Here is a 22,078-nt window from a genome sequence, read left to right on the forward strand (position 1 = left end):
CTTCGGAGCGTACGGCTGTTGTGTGCGCGAAGCAGCCGCTTCTCCTGCTCCGGGAGTCGGAGAGAGCGGTAGCTTGTACGAGGGCGAAGAACGAAGCCGCAGAGCACCGGACTTGTGTGCACAGCCTACGGGCTGCTAGAGGAAGGTGGCTGCACCTCCCTAACCTATCAATTCACAGCTGGCATGCTCTTTGGAGCTGGTCCAGGACAACTTTCATTGCTTATGGGTTCGTCCTGATACAGCCCCTCCTGGGAAACTCGTGCTCGTCCTCTGAGGCTCCGAGATGCAGAAACATCGATGGCAGCTGCAGAAATGAAGGGCTGCGTTGAGTTGTCGAGAAGCAAGAACATAGCCAGCGCCTAAGTGTCTGGGAGTCAGCAGCTGCTGCACTTTTGCGATTGCCTTCACTGTGCACTGATTGCCGAGACATGTGCACGCTAAAAAAACAAGGTGGGCAAGAGGAGGAAGAGAGTACGGTCATCAGAGAGCATCTGGCATCTTGTCCTGGAAACTGCAGTGTTTTTGGAGAGTACAGCAAATCCGTGTTTCTGGACAAGGGAGGCATAAGTGCGCTGCGCTCCTAAGCTATCTCCCTGCGAGACACACTGCCAAAGCTTTTCGCTATCATGCAGTCTAGTGCAGACGCACACTCCGGCTCTCCGGAGCTGTCCGAAGCCAAGCGCCGGTGGCCGGCGTCTTTCGGCTGAAGCTGCGCTTCGGAGCGTACGGCTGCCGCTCCGCTGTTGTGTGCGCGAAGCAGCCGCTTCTCCTGCTCCGGGAGCCGGACAGAGCGGTAGCTTGTACGAGGGCGAAGAACGAAGCCGCAGAGCACCGGGCTTCTGCGCGCACCCTAAGGACTGCTAGAGGACCGTGGTGGACACTCGCCTGCGTCTTCAATTCCATTCTAGCATCCTTATGGAAGGTGTTCCAGGACAATTTTCCTGAGTTTTGAATTCGTCCTGATGCAGCCCCTCCTGGGAAACTCGTGCTCGTCCTCTGAGGCTCCGAGTGCAGAGACCTCGATGGCAACTGCAGAAATGAAGCACTCCGTTGAGTTGTCGAGAAGCAAGAACATAGCCAGCGCCTTGTGTTTGGGAGTCAGCAGCTGCTGGACTTTTGCGATTGCCTTCACTGTGCACTGAATGCCACGACGGCATGGGCACGTTAAAACAACGAGCTGAGCAAGAGTCCCCGAAAGATCACGGCCGTCAGAAAGCAGCTTATATATTGCCCTGGAAAGAGCAGTGTTTTTGGAGTGTGCAGTAAAATCGTGTTTCTGGACAAGGGAGGCATAAGTGCGCTGCGCTCCTAAGCTATCTCCCTGCGAGACACACTGCCAAAGCTTTTCGCTATCATGCAGTCTAGTGCAGACGCACACTACGGCTATCGGCTGCTGTCCGAAGCGAAGCGCCAGTCGCCGGCGTCTTTCGGCTGAAGCAGCGCTTCGGAGCGTACGGCTGTTGTGTGCGCGAAGCAGCCGCTTCTCCTGCTCCGGGAGTCGGAGAGAGCGGTAGCTTGTACGAGGGCGAAGAACGAAGCCGCAGAGCACCGGACTTGTGTGCACAGCCTACGGGCTGCTAGAGGAAGGTGGCTGCACCTCCCTAACCTATCAATTCACAGCTGGCATGCTCTTTGGAGCTGGTCCAGGACAACTTTCATTGCTTATGGGTTCGTCCTGATACAGCCCCTCCTGGGAAACTCGTGCTCGTCCTCTGAGGCTCCGAGATGCAGAAACATCGATGGCAGCTGCAGAAATGAAGGGCTGCGTTGAGTTGTCGAGAAGCAAGAACATAGCCAGCGCCTAAGTGTCTGGGAGTCAGCAGCTGCTGCACTTTTGCGATTGCCTTCACTGTGCACTGATTGCCGAGACATGTGCACGCTAAAAAAACAAGGTGGGCAAGAGGAGGAAGAGAGTACGGTCATCAGAGAGCATCTGGCATCTTGTCCTGGAAACTGCAGTGTTTTTGGAGAGTACAGCAAATCCGTGTTTCTGGACAAGGGAGGCATAAGTGCGCTGCGCTCCTAAGCTATCTCCCTGCGAGACACACTGCCAAAGCTTTTCGCTATCATGCAGTCTAGTGCAGACGCACACTCCGGCTCTCCGGAGCTGTCCGAAGCCAAGCGCCGGTGGCCGGCGTCTTTCGGCTGAAGCTGCGCTTCGGAGCGTACGGCTGCCGCTCCGCTGTTGTGTGCGCGAAGCAGCCGCTTCTCCTGCTCCGGGAGCCGGACAGAGCGGTAGCTTGTACGAGGGCGAAGAACGAAGCCGCAGAGCACCGGGCTTCTGCGCGCACCCTAAGGACTGCTAGAGGACCGTGGTGGACACTCGCCTGCGTCTTCAATTCCATTCTAGCATCCTTATGGAAGGTGTTCCAGGACAATTTTCCTGAATTTTGAATTCGTCCTGATGCAGCCCCTCCTGGGAAACTCGTGCTCGTCCTCTGAGGCTCCGAGTGCAGAGACCTCGATGGCAACTGCAGAAATGAAGCACTCCGTTGAGTTGTCGAGAAGCAAGAACATAGCCAGCGCCTTGTGTTTGGGAGTCAGCAGCTGCTGCACTTTTGCGATTACCTTCACTGTGCACTGAATGCCACGACGGCATGGGCACGTTAAAACAACGCGCTGAGCAAGAGTCCCCGAAAGATCACGGCCGTCAGAAAGCAGCTTATATATTGCCCTGGAAAGAGCAGTGTTTTAGGAGTGTGCAGTAAAATCGTGTTTCTGGACAAGGGAGGCATAAGTGCGCTGCGCTCCTAAGCTATCTCCCTGCGAGACACACTGCCAAAGCTTTTCGCTATCATGCAGTCTAGTGCAGACGCACACTACGGCTATCGGCTGCTGTCCGAAGCGAAGCGCCAGTCGCCGGCGTCTTTCGGCTGAAGCAGCGCTTCGGAGCGTACGGCTGTTGTGTGCGCGAAGCAGCCGCTTCTCCTGCTCCGGGAGTCGGAGAGAGCGGTAGCTTGTACGAGGGCGAAGAACGAAGCCGCAGAGCACCGGACTTGTGTGCACAGCCTACGGGCTGCTAGAGGAAGGTGGCTGCACCTCCCTAACCTATCAATTCACAGCTGGCATGCTCTTTGGAGCTGGTCCAGGACAACTTTCATTGCTTATGGGTTCGTCCTGATACAGCCCCTCCTGGAAAACTCGTGCTCGTCCTCTGAGGCTCCGAGATGCAGAAACATCGATGGCAGCTGCAGAAATGAAGGGCTGCGTTGAGTTGTCGAGAAGCAAGAACATAGCCAGCGCCTAAGTGTCTGGGAGTCAGCAGCTGCTGCACTTTTGCGATTGCCTTCACTGTGCACTGATTGCCGAGACATGTGCACGCTAAAAAAACAAGGTGGGCAAGAGGAGGAAGAGAGTACGGTCATCAGAGAGCATCTGGCATCTTGTCCTGGAAACTGCAGTGTTTTTGGAGAGTACAGCAAATCCGTGTTTCTGGACAAGGGAGGCATAAGTGCGCTGCGCTCCTAAGCTATCTCCCTGCGAGACACACTGCCAAAGCTTTTCGCTATCATGCAGTCTAGTGCAGACGCACACTCCGGCTCTCCGGAGCTGTCCGAAGCCAAGCGCCGGTGGCCGGCGTCTTTCGGCTGAAGCTGCGCTTCGGAGCGTACGGCTGCCGCTCCGCTGTTGTGTGCGCGAAGCAGCCGCTTCTCCTGCTCCGGGAGCCGGACAGAGCGGTAGCTTGTACGAGGGCGAAGAACGAAGCCGCAGAGCACCGGGCTTCTGCGCGCACCCTAAGGACTGCTAGAGGACCGTGGTGGACACTCGCCTGCGTCTTCAATTCCATTCTAGTATCCTTATGGAAGGTGTTCCAGGACAATTTTCCTGAGTTTTGAATTCGTCCTGATGCAGCCCCTCCTGGGAAACTCCTGCTCGTCCTCTGAGGCTCCGAGTGCAGAGACCTCGATGGCAACTGCAGAAATGAAGCACTCCGTTGAGTTGTCGAGAAGCAAGAACATAGCCAGCGCCTTGTGTTTGGGAGTCAGCAGCTGCTGCACTTTTGCGATTGCCTTCACTGTGCACTGAATGCCACGACGGCATGGGCACGTTAAAACAACGCGCTGAGCAAGAGTCCCCGAAAGATCACGGCCGTCAGAAAGCAGCTTATATATTGCCCTGGAAAGAGCAGTGTTTTTGGAGTGTGCAGTAAAATCGTGTTTCTGGACAAGGGAGGCATAAGTGCGCTGCGCTCCTAAGCTATCTCCCTGCGAGACACACTGCCAAAGCTTTTCGTTATCCTGCAGTCTAGTGCAGACGCACACTACGGCTCTGGGCTGCTGTCCGAAGCGAAGCGCCGGTCGCCGGCGTCTTTCGGCTGAAGCAGCGCTTCGGAGCGTACGGCTGCCGCTCCGCTGTTGTGTGCGCGAAGCAGCCGCTTCTCCTGCTCCGGGAGCCGGACAGAGCGGTAGCTTGTACGAGGGCGAAGAACGAAGCCGCAGAGCACCGGCCTTCTGCGCGCACCCTAAGGACTGCTAGAGGACCGTGGTGGACACTCGCCTGCGTCTTCAATTCCATTCTAGCATCCTTATGGAAGGTGTTCCAGGACAATTTTCCTGAGTTTTGAATTCGTCCTGATGCAGCCCCTCCTGGAAAACTCGTGCTCGTCCTCTGAGGCTCCGAGATGCAGAAACATCGATGGCAGCTGCAGAAATGAAGGGCTGCGTTGAGTTGTCGAGAAGCAAGAACATAGCCAGCGCCTAAGTGTCTGGGAGTCAGCAGCTGCTGCACTTTTGCGATTGCCTTCACTGTGCACTGATTGCCGAGACATGTGCACGCTAAAAAAACAAGGTGGGCAAGAGGAGGAAGAGAGTACGGTCATCAGAGAGCATCTGGCATCTTGTCCTGGAAACTGCAGTGTTTTTGGAGAGTACAGCAAATCCGTGTTTCTGGACAAGGGAGGCATAAGTGCGCTGCGCTCCTAAGCTATCTCCCTGCGAGACACACTGCCAAAGCTTTTCGTTATCCTGCAGTCTAGTGCAGACGCACACTACGGCTCTGGGCTGCTGTCCGAAGCGAAGCGCCGGTCGCCGGCGTCTTTCGGCTGAAGCAGCGCTTCGGAGCGTACGGCTGCCGCTCCGCTGCTGTGTGCGCGAAGCAGCCGCTTCTCCTGCTCCGGGAGCCGGACAGAGCGGTAGCTTGTACGAGGGCGAAGAACGAAGCCGCAGAGCACCGGGCTTCTGCGCGCACCCTAAGGACTGCTAGAGGACCGTGGTGGACACTCGCCTGCGTCTTCAATTCCATTCTAGCATCCTTATGGAAGGTGTTCCAGGACAATTTTCCTGAGTTTTGAATTCGTCCTGATGCAGCCCCTCCTGGGAAACTCCTGCTCGTCCTCTGAGGCTCCGAGTGCAGAGACCTCGATGGCAGCTGCAGAAATGAAGGGCTGCGTTGAATTGTCGAGAAGCAAGAACATAGCCAGCGCCTTGTGTTTGGGAGTCAGCAGCTGCTGGACTTTTGCGATTGCCTTCACTGTGCACTGAATGCCACGACGGCATGGGCACGTTAAAACAACGCGCTGAGCAAGAGTCCCCGAAAGATCACGGCCGTCAGAAAGCAGCTTATATATTGCCCTGGAAAGAGCAGTGTTTTAGGAGTGTGCAGTAAAATCGTGTTTCTGGACAAGGGAGGCATAAGTGCGCTGCGCTCCTAAGCTATCTCCCTGCGAGACATACTGCCAAAGCTTTTCGCTATCATGCAGTCTAGTGCAGACGCACACTACGGCTATCGGCTGCTGTCCGAAGCGAAGCGCCAGTCGCCGGCGTCTTTCGGCTGAAGCAGCGCTTCGGAGCGTACGGCTGTTGTGTGCGCGAAGCAGCCGCTTCTCCTGCTCCGGGAGTCGGAGAGAGCGGTAGCTTGTACGAGGGCGAAGAACGAAGCCGCAGAGCACCGGACTTGTGTGCACAGCCTACGGGCTGCTAGAGGAAGGTGGCTGCACCTCCCTAACCTATCAATTCACAGCTGGCATGCTCTTTGGAGCTGGTCCAGGACAACTTTCATTGCTTATGGGTTCGTCCTGATACAGCCCCTCCTGGGAAACTCGTGCTCGTCCTCTGAGGCTCCGAGATGCAGAAACATCGATGGCAGCTGCAGAAATGAAGGGCTGCGTTGAGTTGTCGAGAAGCAAGAACATAGCCAGCGCCTAAGTGTCTGGGAGTCAGCAGCTGCTGCACTTTTGCGATTGCCTTCACTGTGCACTGATTGCCGAGACATGTGCACGCTAAAAAAACAAGGTGGGCAAGAGGAGGAAGAGAGTACGGTCATCAGAGAGCATCTGGCATCTTGTCCTGGAAACTGCAGTGTTTTTGGAGAGTACAGCAAATCCGTGTTTCTGGACAAGGGAGGCATAAGTGCGCTGCGCTCCTAAGCTATCTCCCTGCGAGACACACTGCCAAAGCTTTTCGCTATCATGCAGTCTAGTGCAGACGCACACTCCGGCTCTCCGGAGCTGTCCGAAGCCAAGCGCCGGTGGCCGGCGTCTTTCGGCTGAAGCTGCGCTTCGGAGCGTACGGCTGCCGCTCCGCTGTTGTGTGCGCGAAGCAGCCGCTTCTCCTGCTCCGGGAGCCGGACAGAGCGGTAGCTTGTACGAGGGCGAAGAACGAAGCCGCAGAGCACCGGGCTTCTGCGCGCACCCTAAGGACTGCTAGAGGACCGTGGTGGACACTCGCCTGCGTCTTCAATTCCATTCTAGCATCCTTATGGAAGGTGTTCCAGGACAATTTTCCTGAATTTTGAATTCGTCCTGATGCAGCCCCTCCTGGGAAACTCGTGCTCGTCCTCTGAGGCTCCGAGTGCAGAGACCTCGATGGCAACTGCAGAAATGAAGCACTCCGTTGAGTTGTCGAGAAGCAAGAACATAGCCAGCGCCTTGTGTTTGGGAGTCAGCAGCTGCTGGACTTTTGCGATTGCCTTCACTGTGCACTGAATGCCACGACGGCATGGGCACGTTAAAACAACGAGCTGAGCAAGAGTCCCCGAAAGATCACGGCCGTCAGAAAGCAGCTTATATATTGCCCTGGAAAGAGCAGTGTTTTAGGAGTGTGCAGTAAAATCGTGTTTCTGGACAAGGGAGGCATAAGTGCGCTGCGCTCCTAAGCTATCTCCCTGCGAGACACACTGCCAAAGCTTTTCGCTATCATGCAGTCTAGTGCAGACGCACACTACGGCTATCGGCTGCTGTCCGAAGCGAAGCGCCAGTCGCCGGCGTCTTTCGGCTGAAGCAGCGCTTCGGAGCGTACGGCTGTTGTGTGCGCGAAGCAGCCGCTTCTCCTGCTCCGGGAGCCGGACAGAGCGGTAGCTTGTACAAGGGCGAAGAACGAAGCTGCAGAGCACCGGACTTGTGTGCACAGCCTACGGGCTGCTAGAGGAAGGTGGCTGCACCTCCCTAACCTATCAATTCACAGCTGGCATGCTCTTTGGAGCTGGTCCAGGACAACTTTCATTGCTTATGGGTTCGTCCTGATACAGCCCCTCCTGGGAAACTCGTGCTCGTCCCCTGAGGCTCCGAGATGCAGAAACATCGATGGCAGCTGCAGAAATGAAGGGCTGCGTTGAGTTGTCGAGAAGCAAGAACATAGCCAGCGCCTAAGTGTCTGGGAGTCAGCAGCTGCTGCACTTTTGCGATTGCCTTCACTGTGCACTGATTGCCGAGACATGTGCACGCTAAAAAAACAAGGTGGGCAAGAGGAGGAAGAGAGTACGGTCATCAGAGAGCATCTGGCATCTTGTCCTGGAAACTGCAGTGTTTTTGGAGAGTACAGCAAATCCGTGTTTCTGGACAAGGGAGGCATAAGTGCGCTGCGCTCCTAAGCTATCTCCCTGCGAGACACACTGCCAAAGCTTTTCGCTATCATGCAGTCTAGTGCAGACGCACACTCCGGCTCTCCGGAGCTGTCCGAAGCCAAGCGCCGGTGGCCGGCGTCTTTCGGCTGAAGCTGCGCTTCGGAGCGTACGGCTGCCGCTCCGCTGTTGTGTGCGCGAAGCAGCCGCTTCTCCTGCTCCGGGAGCCGGACAGAGCGGTAGCTTGTACGAGGGCGAAGAACGAAGCCGCAGAGCACCGGGCTTCTGCGCGCACCCTAAGGACTGCTAGAGGACCGTGGTGGACACTCGCCTGCCTCTTCAATTCCCTTCTAGCATCCTTATGGAAGGTGTTCCAGGACAATTTTCCTGAATTTTGAATTCGTCCTGATGCAGCCCCTCCTGGGAAACTCCTGCTCGTCCTCTGAGGCTCCGAGTGCAGAGACCTCGATGGCAACTGCAGAAATGAAGCACTCCGTTGAGTTGTCGAGAAGCAAGAACATAGCCAGCGCCTTGTGTTTGGGAGTCAGCAGCTGCTGGACTTTTGCGATTGCCTTCACTGTGCACTGAATGCCACGACGGCATGGGCACGTTAAAACAACGCGCTGAGCAAGAGTCCCCGAAAGATCACGGCCGTCAGAAAGCAGCTTATATATTGCCCTGGAAAGAGCAGTGTTTTAGGAGTGTGCAGTAAAATCGTGTTTCTGGACAAGGGAGGCATAAGTGCGCTGCGCTCCCAAGCTAGACACACTGCCAAAGCTTTTCGTTATCCTGCAGTCTAGTGCAGACGCACACTACGGCTATCGGCTGCTGTCCGAAGCCAAGCGCCGGTGGCCGGCGTCTTTCGGCTGAAGCTGCGCTTCGGAGCGTACGGCTGCCGCTCCGCTGCTGTGTGCGCGAAGCAGCCGCTTCTCCTGCTCCGGGAGCCGGACAGAGCGGTAGCTTGTACGAGGACGAAGAACGAAGCCGCAGAGCACCGGGCTTCTGCGCGCACCCTAAGGACTGCTAGAGGACCGTGGTGGACACTCGCCTGCGTCTTCAATTCCATTCTAGCATCCTTATGGAAGGTGTTCCAGGACAATTTTCCTGAGTTTTGAATTCGTCCTGATGCAGCCCCTCCTGGGAAACTCGTGCTCGTCCTCTGAGGCTCCGAGTGCAGAGACCTCGATGGCAACTGCAGAAATGAAGCACTCCGTTGAGTTGTCGAGAAGCAAGAACATAGCCAGCGCCTTGTGTTTGGGAGTCAGCAGCTGCTGCACTTTTGCGATTGCCTTCACTGTGCACTGATTGCCGAGACATGTGCACGCTAAAAAAACAAGGTGGGCAAGAGGAGGAAGAGAGTACGGTCATCAGAGAGCATCTGGCATCTTGTCCTGGAAACTGCAGTGTTTTTGGAGAGTACAGCAAATCCGAGTTTCTGGACAAGGGAGGCATAAGTGCGCTGCGCTCCTAAGCTATCTCCCTGCGAGACACACTGCCAAAGCTTTTCGCTATCATGCAGTCTAGTGCAGACGCACACTACGGCTATCGGCTGCTGTCCGAAGCGAAGCGCCAGTCGCCGGCGTCTTTCGGCTGAAGCAGCGCTTCGGAGCGTACGGCTGTTGTGTGCGCGAAGCAGCCGCTTCTCCTGCTCCGGGAGTCGGAGAGAGCGGTAGCTTGTACGAGGGCGAAGAACGAAGCCGCAGAGCACCGGACTTGTGTGCACAGCCTACGGGCTGCTAGAGGAAGGTGGCTGCACCTCCCTAACCTATCAATTCACAGCTGGCATGCTCTTTGGAGCTGGTCCAGGACAACTTTCATTGCTTATGGGTTCGTCCTGATACAGCCCCTCCTGGAAAACTCGTGCTCGTCCTCTGAGGCTCCGAGATGCAGAAACATCGATGGCAGCTGCAGAAATGAAGGGCTGCGTTGAGTTGTCGAGAAGCAAGAACATAGCCAGCGCCTAAGTGTCTGGGAGTCAGCAGCTGCTGCACTTTTGCGATTGCCTTCACTGTGCACTGATTGCCGAGACATGTGCACGCTAAAAAAACAAGGTGGGCAAGAGGAGGAAGAGAGTACGGTCATCAGAGAGCATCTGGCATCTTGTCCTGGAAACTGCAGTGTTTTTGGAGAGTACAGCAAATCCGTGTTTCTGGACAAGGGAGGCATAAGTGCGCTGCGCTCCTAAGCTATCTCCCTGCGAGACACACTGCCAAAGCTTTTCGCTATCATGCAGTCTAGTGCAGACGCACACTCCGGCTCTCCGGAGCTGTCCGAAGCCAAGCGCCGGTGGCCGGCGTCTTTCGGCTGAAGCTGCGCTTCGGAGCGTACGGCTGCCGCTCCGCTGTTGTGTGCGCGAAGCAGCCGCTTCTCCTGCTCCGGGAGCCGGACAGAGCGGTAGCTTGTACGAGGGCGAAGAACGAAGCCGCAGAGCACCGGGCTTCTGCGCGCACCCTAAGGACTGCTAGAGGACCGTGGTGGACACTCGCCTGCGTCTTCAATTCCATTCTAGTATCCTTATGGAAGGTGTTCCAGGACAATTTTCCTGAGTTTTGAATTCGTCCTGATGCAGCCCCTCCTGGGAAACTCCTGCTCGTCCTCTGAGGCTCCGAGTGCAGAGACCTCGATGGCAACTGCAGAAATGAAGCACTCCGTTGAGTTGTCGAGAAGCAAGAACATAGCCAGCGCCTTGTGTTTGGGAGTCAGCAGCTGCTGCACTTTTGCGATTGCCTTCACTGTGCACTGAATGCCACGACGGCATGGGCACGTTAAAACAACGCGCTGAGCAAGAGTCCCCGAAAGATCACGGCCGTCAGAAAGCAGCTTATATATTGCCCTGGAAAGAGCAGTGTTTTAGGAGTGTGCAGTAAAATCGTGTTTCTGGACAAGGGAGGCATAAGTGCGCTGCGCTCCTAAGCTATCTCCCTGCGAGACACACTGCCAAAGCTTTTCGTTATCCTGCAGTCTAGTGCAGACGCACACTACGGCTCTGGGCTGCTGTCCGAAGCGAAGCGCCGGTCGCCGGCGTCTTTCGGCTGAAGCTGCGCTTCGGAGCGTACGGCTGCCGCTCCGCTGTTGTGTGCGCGAAGCAGCCGCTTCTCCTGCTCCGGGAGCCGGACAGAGCGGTAGCTTGTACGAGGGCGAAGAACGAAGCCGCAGAGCACCGGCCTTCTGCGCGCACCCTAAGGACTGCTAGAGGACCGTGGTGGACACTCGCCTGCGTCTTCAATTCCATTCTAGCATCCTTATGGAAGGTGTTCCAGGACAATTTTCCTGAGTTTTGAATTCGTCCTGATGCAGCCCCTCCTGGAAAACTCGTGCTCGTCCTCTGAGGCTCCGAGATGCAGAAACATCGATGGCAGCTGCAGAAATGAAGGGCTGCGTTGAATTGTCGAGAAGCAAGAACATAGCCAGCGCCTAAGTGTCTGGGAGTCAGCAGCTGCTGCACTTTTGCGATTGCCTTCACTGTGCACTGAATGCCACGACGGCATGGGCACGTTAAAACAACGAGCTGAGCAAGAGTCCCCGAAAGATCACGGCCGTCAGAAAGCAGCTTATATATTGCCCTGGAAAGAGCAGTGTTTTAGGAGTGTGCAGTAAAATCGTGTTTCTGGACAAGGGAGGCATAAGTGCGCTGCGCTCCTAAGCTATCTCCCTGCGAGACATACTGCCAAAGCTTTTCGCTATCATGCAGTCTAGTGCAGACGCACACTACGGCTATCGGCTGCTGTCCGAAGCGAAGCGCCAGTCGCCGGCGTCTTTCGGCTGAAGCAGCGCTTCGGAGCGTACGGCTGTTGTGTGCGCGAAGCAGCCGCTTCTCCTGCTCCGGGAGTCGGAGAGAGCGGTAGCTTGTACGAGGGCGAAGAACGAAGCCGCAGAGCACCGGACTTGTGTGCACAGCCTACGGGCTGCTAGAGGAAGGTGGCTGCACCTCCCTAACCTATCAATTCACAGCTGGCATGCTCTTTGGAGCTGGTCCAGGACAACTTTCATTGCTTATGGGTTCGTCCTGATACAGCCCCTCCTGGGAAACTCGTGCTCGTCCTCTGAGGCTCCGAGATGCAGAAACATCGATGGCAGCTGCAGAAATGAAGGGCTGCGTTGAGTTGTCGAGAAGCAAGAACATAGCCAGCGCCTAAGTGTCTGGGAGTCAGCAGCTGCTGCACTTTTGCGATTGCCTTCACTGTGCACTGATTGCCGAGACATGTGCACGCTAAAAAAACAAGGTGGGCAAGAGGAGGAAGAGAGTACGGTCATCAGAGAGCATCTGGCATCTTGTCCTGGAAACTGCAGTGTTTTTGGAGAGTACAGCAAATCCGTGTTTCTGGACAAGGGAGGCATAAGTGCGCTGCGCTCCTAAGCTATCTCCCTGCGAGACACACTGCCAAAGCTTTTCGCTATCATGCAGTCTAGTGCAGACGCACACTCCGGCTCTCCGGAGCTGTCCGAAGCCAAGCGCCGGTGGCCGGCGTCTTTCGGCTGAAGCTGCGCTTCGGAGCGTACGGCTGCCGCTCCGCTGTTGTGTGCGCGAAGCAGCCGCTTCTCCTGCTCCGGGAGCCGGACAGAGCGGTAGCTTGTACGAGGGCGAAGAACGAAGCCGCAGAGCACCGGGCTTCTGCGCGCACCCTAAGGACTGCTAGAGGACCGTGGTGGACACTCGCCTGCGTCTTCAATTCCATTCTAGCATCCTTATGGAAGGTGTTCCAGGACAATTTTCCTGAGTTTTGAATTCGTCCTGATGCAGCCCCTCCTGGGAAACTCGTGCTCGTCCTCTGAGGCTCCGAGTGCAGAGACCTCGATGGCAACTGCAGAAATGAAGCACTCCGTTGAGTTGTCGAGAAGCAAGAACATAGCCAGCGCCTTGTGTTTGGGAGTCAGCAGCTGCTGGACTTTTGCGATTGCCTTCACTGTGCACTGAATGCCACGACGGCATGGGCACGTTAAAACAACGAGCTGAGCAAGAGTCCCCGAAAGATCACGGCCGTCAGAAAGCAGCTTATATATTGCCCTGGAAAGAGCAGTGTTTTTGGAGTGTGCAGTAAAATCGTGTTTCTGGACAAGGGAGGCATAAGTGCGCTGCGCTCCTAAGCTATCTCCCTGCGAGACACACTGCCAAAGCTTTTCGCTATCATGCAGTCTAGTGCAGACGCACACTACGGCTATCGGCTGCTGTCCGAAGCGAAGCGCCAGTCGCCGGCGTCTTTCGGCTGAAGCAGCGCTTCGGAGCGTACGGCTGTTGTGTGCGCGAAGCAGCCGCTTCTCCTGCTCCGGGAGTCGGAGAGAGTGGTAGCTTGTACGAGGGCGAAGAACGAAGCCGCAGAGCACCGGACTTGTGTGCACAGCCTACGGGCTGCTAGAGGAAGGTGGCTGCACCTCCCTAACCTATCAATTCACAGCTGGCATGCTCTTTGGAGCTGGTCCAGGACAACTTTCATTGCTTATGGGTTCGTCCTGATACAGCCCCTCCTGGGAAACTCGTGCTCGTCCTCTGAGGCTCCGAGATGCAGAAACATCGATGGCAGCTGCAGAAATGAAGGGCTGCGTTGAGTTGTCGAGAAGCAAGAACATAGCCAGCGCCTAAGTGTCTGGGAGTCAGCAGCTGCTGCACTTTTGCGATTGCCTTCACTGTGCACTGATTGCCGAGACATGTGCACGCTAAAAAAACAAGGTGGGCAAGAGGAGGAAGAGAGTACGGTCATCAGAGAGCATCTGGCATCTTGTCCTGGAAACTGCAGTGTTTTTGGAGAGTACAGCAAATCCGTGTTTCTGGACAAGGGAGGCATAAGTGCGCTGCGCTCCTAAGCTATCTCCCTGCGAGACACACTGCCAAAGCTTTTCGCTATCATGCAGTCTAGTGCAGACGCACACTCCGGCTCTCCGGAGCTGTCCGAAGCCAAGCGCCGGTCGCCGGCGTCTTTCGGCTGAAGCTGCGCTTCGGAGCGTACGGCTGCCGCTCCGCTGTTGTGTGCGCGAAGCAGCCGCTTCTCCTGCTCCGGGAGCCGGACAGAGCGGTAGCTTGTACGAGGGCGAAGAACGAAGCCGCAGAGCACCGGGCTTCTGCGCGCACCCTAAGGACTGCTAGAGGACCGTGGTGGACACTCGCCTGCGTCTTCAATTCCATTCTAGCATCCTTATGGAAGGTGTTCCAGGACAATTTTCCTGAATTTTGAATTCGTCCTGATGCAGCCCCTCCTGGGAAACTCGTGCTCGTCCTCTGAGGCTCCGAGTGCAGAGACCTCGATGGCAACTGCAGAAATGAAGCACTCCGTTGAGTTGTCGAGAAGCAAGAACATAGCCAGCGCCTTGTGTTTGGGAGTCAGCAGCTGCTGCACTTTTGCGATTGCCTTCACTGTGCACTGAATGCCACGACGGCATGGGCACGTTAAAACAACGCGCTGAGCAAGAGTCCCCGAAAGATCACGGCCGTCAGAAAGCAGCTTATATATTGCCCTGGAAAGAGCATTGTTTTTGGAGTGTGCAGTAAAATCGTGTTTCTGGACAAGGGAGGCATAAGTGCGCTGCGCTCCTAAGCTATCTCCCTGCGAGACACACTGCCAAAGCTTTTCGTTATCCTGCAGTCTAGTGCAGACGCACACTACGGCTCTGGGCTGCTGTCCGAAGCGAAGCGCCGGTCGCCGGCGTCTTTCGGCTGAAGCAGCGCTTCGGAGCGTACGGCTGCCGCTCCGCTGCTGTGTGCGCGAAGCAGCCGCTTCTCCTGCTCCGGGAGCCGGACAGAGCGGTAGCTTGTACGAGGGCGAAGAACGAAGCCGCAGAGCACCGGGCTTCTGCGCGCACCCTAAGGACTGCTAGAGGACCGTGGTGGACACTCGCCTGCGTCTTCAATTCCATTCTAGCATCCTTATGGAAGGTGTTCCAGGACAATTTTCCTGAGTTTTGAATTCGTCCTGATGCAGCCCCTCCTGGGAAACTCCTGCTCGTCCTCTGAGGCTCCGAGTGCAGAGACCTCGATGGCAGCTGCAGAAATGAAGGGCTGCGTTGAATTGTCGAGAAGCAAGAACATAGCCAGCGCCTTGTGTTTGGGAGTCAGCAGCTGCTGGACTTTTGCGATTGCCTTCACTGTGCACTGAATGCCACGACGGCATGGGCACGTTAAAACAACGCGCTGAGCAAGAGTCCCCGAAAGATCACGGCCGTCAGAAAGCAGCTTATATATTGCCCTGGAAAGAGCAGTGTTTTAGGAGTGTGCAGTAAAATCGTGTTTCTGGACAAGGGAGGCATAAGTGCGCTGCGCTCCTAAGCTATCTCCCTGCGAGACATACTGCCAAAGCTTTTCGCTATCATGCAGTCTAGTGCAGACGCACACTACGGCTATCGGCTGCTGTCCGAAGCGAAGCGCCAGTCGCCGGCGTCTTTCGGCTGAAGCAGCGCTTCGGAGCGTACGGCTGTTGTGTGCGCGAAGCAGCCGCTTCTCCTGCTCCGGGAGTCGGAGAGAGCGGTAGCTTGTACGAGGGCGAAGAACGAAGCCGCAGAGCACCGGACTTGTGTGCACAGCCTACGGGCTGCTAGAGGAAGGTGGCTGCACCTCCCTAACCTATCAATTCACAGCTGGCATGCTCTTTGGAGCTGGTCCAGGACAACTTTCATTGCTTATGGGTTCGTCCTGATACAGCCCCTCCTGGGAAACTCGTGCTCGTCCTCTGAGGCTCCGAGATGCAGAAACATCGATGGCAGCTGCAGAAATGAAGGGCTGCGTTGAGTTGTCGAGAAGCAAGAACATAGCCAGCGCCTAAGTGTCTGGGAGTCAGCAGCTGCTGCACTTTTGCGATTGCCTTCACTGTGCACTGATTGCCGAGACATGTGCACGCTAAAAAAACAAGGTGGGCAAGAGGAGGAAGAGAGTACGGTCATCAGAGAGCATCTGGCATCTTGTCCTGGAAACTGCAGTGTTTTTGGAGAGTACAGCAAATCCGTGTTTCTGGACAAGGGAGGCATAAGTGCGCTGCGCTCCTAAGCTATCTCCCTGCGAGACACACTGCCAAAGCTTTTCGCTATCATGCAGTCTAGTGCAGACGCACACTCCGGCTCTCCGGAGCTGTCCGAAGCCAAGCGCCGGTCGCCGGCGTCTTTCGGCTGAAGCTGCGCTTCGGAGCGTACGGCTGCCGCTCCGCTGTTGTGTGCGCGAAGCAGCCGCTTCTCCTGCTCCGGGAGCCGGACAGAGCGGTAGCTTGTACGAGGGCGAAGAACGAAGCCGCAGAGCACCGGGCTTCTGCGCGCACCCTAAGGACTGCTAGAGGACCGTGGTGGACACTCGCCTGCGTCTTCAATTCCATTCTAGCATCCTTATGGAAGGTGTTCCAGGACAATTTTCCTGAATTTTGAATTCGTCCTGATGCAGCCCCTCCTGGGAAACTCGTGCTCGTCCTCTGAGGCTCCGAGTGCAGAGACCTCGATGGCAACTGCAGAAATGAAGCACTCCGTTGAGTTGTCGAGAAGCAAGAACATAGCCAGCGCCTTGTGTTTGGGAGTCAGCAGCTGCTGGACTTTTGCGATTGCCTTCACTGTGCACTGAATGCCACGACGGCATGGGCACGTTAAAACAACGAGCTGAGCAAGAGTCCCCGAAAGATCACGGCCGTCAGAAAGCAGCTTATATATTGCCCTGGAAAGAGCAGTGTTTTAGGAGTGTGCAGTAAAATCGTGTTTCTGGACAAGGGAGGCATAAGTGCGCTGCGCTCCTAAGCTATCTCCCTGCGAGACACACTGCCAAAGCTTTTCGCTATCATGCAGTCTAGTGCAGACGCACACTACGGCTATCGGCTGCTGTCCGAAGCGAAGCGCCAGTCGCCGGCGTCTTTCGGCTGAAGCAGCGCTTCGGAGCGTACGGCTGTTGTGTGCGCGAAGCAGCCGCTTCTCCTGCTCCGGGAGCCGGACAGAGCGGTAGCTTGTACAAGGGCGAAGAACGAAGCTGCAGAGCACCGGACTTGTGTGCACAGCCTACGGGCTGCTAGAGGAAGGTGGCTGCACCTCCCTAACCTATCAATTCACAGCTGGCATGCTCTTTGGAGCTGGTCCAGGACAACTTTCATTGCTTATGGGTTCGTCCTGATACAGCCCCTCCTGGGAAACTCGTGCTCGTCCCCTGAGGCTCCGAGATGCAGAAACATCGATGGCAGCTGCAGAAATGAAGGGCTGCGTTGAGTTGTCGAGAAGCAAGAACATAGCCAGCGCCTAAGTGTCTGGGAGTCAGCAGCTGCTGCACTTTTGCGATTGCCTTCACTGTGCACTGATTGCCGAGACATGTGCACGCTAAAAAAACAAGGTGGGCAAGAGGAGGAAGAGAGTACGGTCATCAGAGAGCATCTGGCATCTTGTCCTGGAAACTGCAGTGTTTTTGGAGAGTACAGCAAATCCGTGTTTCTGGACAAGGGAGGCATAAGTGCGCTGCGCTCCTAAGCTATCTCCCTGCGAGACACACTGCCAAAGCTTTTCGCTATCATGCAGTCTAGTGCAGACGCACACTCCGGCTCTCCGGAGCTGTCCGAAGCCAAGCGCCGGTGGCCGGCGTCTTTCGGCTGAAGCTGCGCTTCGGAGCGTACGGCTGCCGCTCCGCTGTTGTGTGCGCGAAGCAGCCGCTTCTCCTGCTCCGGGAGCCGGACAGAGCGGTAGCTTGTACGAGGGCGAAGAACGAAGCCGCAGAGCACCGGGCTTCTGCGCGCACCCTAAGGACTGCTAGAGGACCGTGGTGGACACTCGCCTGCCTCTTCAATTCCCTTCTAGCATCCTTATGGAAGGTGTTCCAGGACAATTTTCCTGAATTTTGAATTCGTCCTGATGCAGCCCCTCCTGGGAAACTCGTGCTCGTCCTCTGAGGCTCCGAGTGCAGAGACCTCGATGGCAACTGCAGAAATGAAGCACTCCGTTGAGTTGTCGAGAAGCAAGAACATAGCCAGCGCCTTGTGTTTGGGAGTCAGCAGCTGCTGGACTTTTGCGATTGCCTTCACTGTGCACTGAATGCCACGACGGCATGGGCACGTTAAAACAACGCGCTGAGCAAGAGTCCCCGAAAGATCACGGCCGTCAGAAAGCAGCTTATATATTGCCCTGGAAAGAGCAGTGTTTTAGGAGTGTGCAGTAAAATCGTGTTTCTGGACAAGGGAGGCATAAGTGCGCTGCGCTCCCAAGCTAGACACACTGCCAAAGCTTTTCGTTATCCTGCAGTCTAGTGCAGACGCACACTACGGCTATCGGCTGCTGTCCGAAGCCAAGCGCCGGTGGCCGGCGTCTTTCGGCTGAAGCTGCGCTTCGGAGCGTACGGCTGCCGCTCCGCTGCTGTGTGCGCGAAGCAGCCGCTTCTCCTGCTCCGGGAGCCGGACAGAGCGGTAGCTTGTACGAGGACGAAGAACGAAGCCGCAGAGCACCGGGCTTCTGCGCGCACCCTAAGGACTGCTAGAGGACCGTGGTGGACACTCGCCTGCGTCTTCAATTCCATTCTAGCATCCTTATGGAAGGTGTTCCAGGACAATTTTCCTGAGTTTTGAATTCGTCCTGATGCAGCCCCTCCTGGGAAACTCGTGCTCGTCCTCTGAGGCTCCGAGTGCAGAGACCTCGATGGCAACTGCAGAAATGAAGCACTCCGTTGAGTTGTCGAGAAGCAAGAACATAGCCAGCGCCTTGTGTTTGGGAGTCAGCAGCTGCTGCACTTTTGCGATTGCCTTCACTGTGCACTGATTGCCGAGACATGTGCACGCTAAAAAAACAAGGTGGGCAAGAGGAGGAAGAGAGTACGGTCATCAGAGAGCATCTGGCATCTTGTCCTGGAAACTGCAGTGTTTTTGGAGAGTACAGCAAATCCGAGTTTCTGGACAAGGGAGGCATAAGTGCGCTGCGCTCCTAAGCTATCTCCCTGCGAGACACACTGCCAAAGCTTTTCGCTATCATGCAGTCTAGTGCAGACGCACACTACGGCTATCGGCTGCTGTCCGAAGCGAAGCGCCAGTCGCCGGCGTCTTTCGGCTGAAGCAGCGCTTCGGAGCGTACGGCTGTTGTGTGCGCGAAGCAGCCGCTTCTCCTGCTCCGGGAGTCGGAGAGAGCGGTAGCTTGTACGAGGGCGAAGAACGAAGCCGCAGAGCACCGGACTTGTGTGCACAGCCTACGGGCTGCTAGAGGAAGGTGGCTGCACCTCCCTAACCTATCAATTCACAGCTGGCATGCTCTTTGGAGCTGGTCCAGGACAACTTTCATTGCTTATGGGTTCGTCCTGATACAGCCCCTCCTGGGAAACTCGTGCTCGTCCTCTGAGGCTCCGAGATGCAGAAACATCGATGGCAGCTGCAGAAATGAAGGGCTGCGTTGAGTTGTCGAGAAGCAAGAACATAGCCAGCGCCTAAGTGTCTGGGAGTCAGCAGCTGCTGCACTTTTGCGATTGCCTTCACTGTGCACTGATTGCCGAGACATGTGCACGCTAAAAAAACAAGGTGGGCAAGAGGAGGAAGAGAGTACGGTCATCAGAGAGCATCTGGCATCTTGTCCTGGAAACTGCAGTGTTTTTGGAGAGTACAGCAAATCCGTGTTTCTGGACAAGGGAGGCATAAGTGCGCTGCGCTCCTAAGCTATCTCCCTGCGAGACACACTGCCAAAGCTTTTCGCTATCATGCAGTCTAGTGCAGACGCACACTCCGGCTCTCCGGAGCTGTCCGAAGCCAAGCGCCGGTGGCCGGCGTCTTTCGGCTGAAGCTGCGCTTCGGAGCGTACGGCTGCCGCTCCGCTGTTGTGTGCGCGAAGCAGCCGCTTCTCCTGCTCCGGGAGCCGGACAGAGCGGTAGCTTGTACGAGGGCGAAGAACGAAGCCGCAGAGCACCGGGCTTCTGCGCGCACCCTAAGGACTGCTAGAGGACCGTGGTGGACACTCGCCTGCGTCTTCAATTCCATTCTAGCATCCTTATGGAAGGTGTTCCAGGACAATTTTCCTGAATTTTGAATTCGTCCTGATGCAGCCCCTCCTGGGAAACTCGTGCTCGTCCTCTGAGGCTCCGAGTGCAGAGACCTCGATGGCAACTGCAGAAATGAAGCACTCCGTTGAGTTGTCGAGAAGCAAGAACATAGCCAGCGCCTTGTGTTTGGGAGTCAGCAGCTGCTGCACTTTTGCGATTACCTTCACTGTGCACTGAATGCCACGACGGCATGGGCACGTTAAAACAACGCGCTGAGCAAGAGTCCCCGAAAGATCACGGCCGTCAGAAAGCAGCTTATATATTGCCCTGGAAAGAGCAGTGTTTTAGGAGTGTGCAGTAAAATCGTGTTTCTGGACAAGGGAGGCATAAGTGCGCTGCGCTCCTAAGCTATCTCCCTGCGAGACACACTGCCAAAGCTTTTCGCTATCATGCAGTCTAGTGCAGACGCACACTACGGCTATCGGCTGCTGTCCGAAGCGAAGCGCCAGTCGCCGGCGTCTTTCGGCTGAAGCAGCGCTTCGGAGCGTACGGCTGTTGTGTGCGCGAAGCAGCCGCTTCTCCTGCTCCGGGAGTCGGAGAGAGCGGTAGCTTGTACGAGGGCGAAGAACGAAGCCGCAGAGCACCGGACTTGTGTGCACAGCCTACGGGCTGCTAGAGGAAGGTGGCTGCACCTCCCTAACCTATCAATTCACAGCTGGCATGCTCTTTGGAGCTGGTCCAGGACAACTTTCATTGCTTATGGGTTCGTCCTGATACAGCCCCTCCTGGAAAACTCGTGCTCGTCCTCTGAGGCTCCGAGATGCAGAAACATCGATGGCAGCTGCAGAAATGAAGGGCTGCGTTGAGTTGTCGAGAAGCAAGAACATAGCCAGCGCCTAAGTGTCTGGGAGTCAGCAGCTGCTGCACTTTTGCGATTGCCTTCACTGTGCACTGATTGCCGAGACATGTGCACGCTAAAAAAACAAGGTGGGCAAGAGGAGGAAGAGAGTACGGTCATCAGAGAGCATCTGGCATCTTGTCCTGGAAACTGCAGTGTTTTTGGAGAGTACAGCAAATCCGTGTTTCTGGACAAGGGAGGCATAAGTGCGCTGCGCTCCTAAGCTATCTCCCTGCGAGACACACTGCCAAAGCTTTTCGCTATCATGCAGTCTAGTGCAGACGCACACTCCGGCTCTCCGGAGCTGTCCGAAGCCAAGCGCCGGTGGCCGGCGTCTTTCGGCTGAAGCTGCGCTTCGGAGCGTACGGCTGCCGCTCCGCTGTTGTGTGCGCGAAGCAGCCGCTTCTCCTGCTCCGGGAGCCGGACAGAGCGGTAGCTTGTACGAGGGCGAAGAACGAAGCCGCAGAGCACCGGGCTTCTGCGCGCACCCTAAGGACTGCTAGAGGACCGTGGTGGACACTCGCCTGCGTCTTCAATTCCATTCTAGTATCCTTATGGAAGGTGTTCCAGGACAATTTTCCTGAGTTTTGAATTCGTCCTGATGCAGCCCCTCCTGGGAAACTCCTGCTCGTCCTCTGAGGCTCCGAGTGCAGAGACCTCGATGGCAACTGCAGAAATGAAGCACTCCGTTGAGTTGTCGAGAAGCAAGAACATAGCCAGCGCCTTGTGTTTGGGAGTCAGCAGCTGCTGCACTTTTGCGATTGCCTTCACTGTGCACTGAATGCCACGACGGCATGGGCACGTTAAAACAACGCGCTGAGCAAGAGTCCCCGAAAGATCACGGCCGTCAGAAAGCAGCTTATATATTGCCCTGGAAAGAGCAGTGTTTTTGGAGTGTGCAGTAAAATCGTGTTTCTGGACAAGGGAGGCATAAGTGCGCTGCGCTCCTAAGCTATCTCCCTGCGAGACACACTGCCAAAGCTTTTCGTTATCCTGCAGTCTAGTGCAGACGCACACTACGGCTCTGGGCTGCTGTCCGAAGCGAAGCGCCGGTCGCCGGCGTCTTTCGGCTGAAGCAGCGCTTCGGAGCGTACGGCTGCCGCTCCGCTGTTGTGTGCGCGAAGCAGCCGCTTCTCCTGCTCCGGGAGCCGGACAGAGCGGTAGCTTGTACGAGGGCGAAGAACGAAGCCGCAGAGCACCGGCCTTCTGCGCGCACCCTAAGGACTGCTAGAGGACCGTGGTGGACACTCGCCTGCGTCTTCAATTCCATTCTAGCATCCTTATGGAAGGTGTTCCAGGACAATTTTCCTGAGTTTTGAATTCGTCCTGATGCAGCCCCTCCTGGAAAACTCGTGCTCGTCCTCTGAGGCTCCGAGATGCAGAAACATCGATGGCAGCTGCAGAAATGAAGGGCTGCGTTGAATTGTCGAGAAGCAAGAACATAGCCAGCGCCTAAGTGTCTGGGAGTCAGCAGCTGCTGCACTTTTGCGATTGCCTTCACTGTGCACTGAATGCCA

Source organism: Lonchura striata, chromosome 28 (genome assembly GCF_046129695.1).
Source record: "Lonchura striata isolate bLonStr1 chromosome 28, bLonStr1.mat, whole genome shotgun sequence".
NCBI classification, from domain to species: Eukaryota; Metazoa; Chordata; class Aves; order Passeriformes; family Estrildidae; genus Lonchura; species Lonchura striata.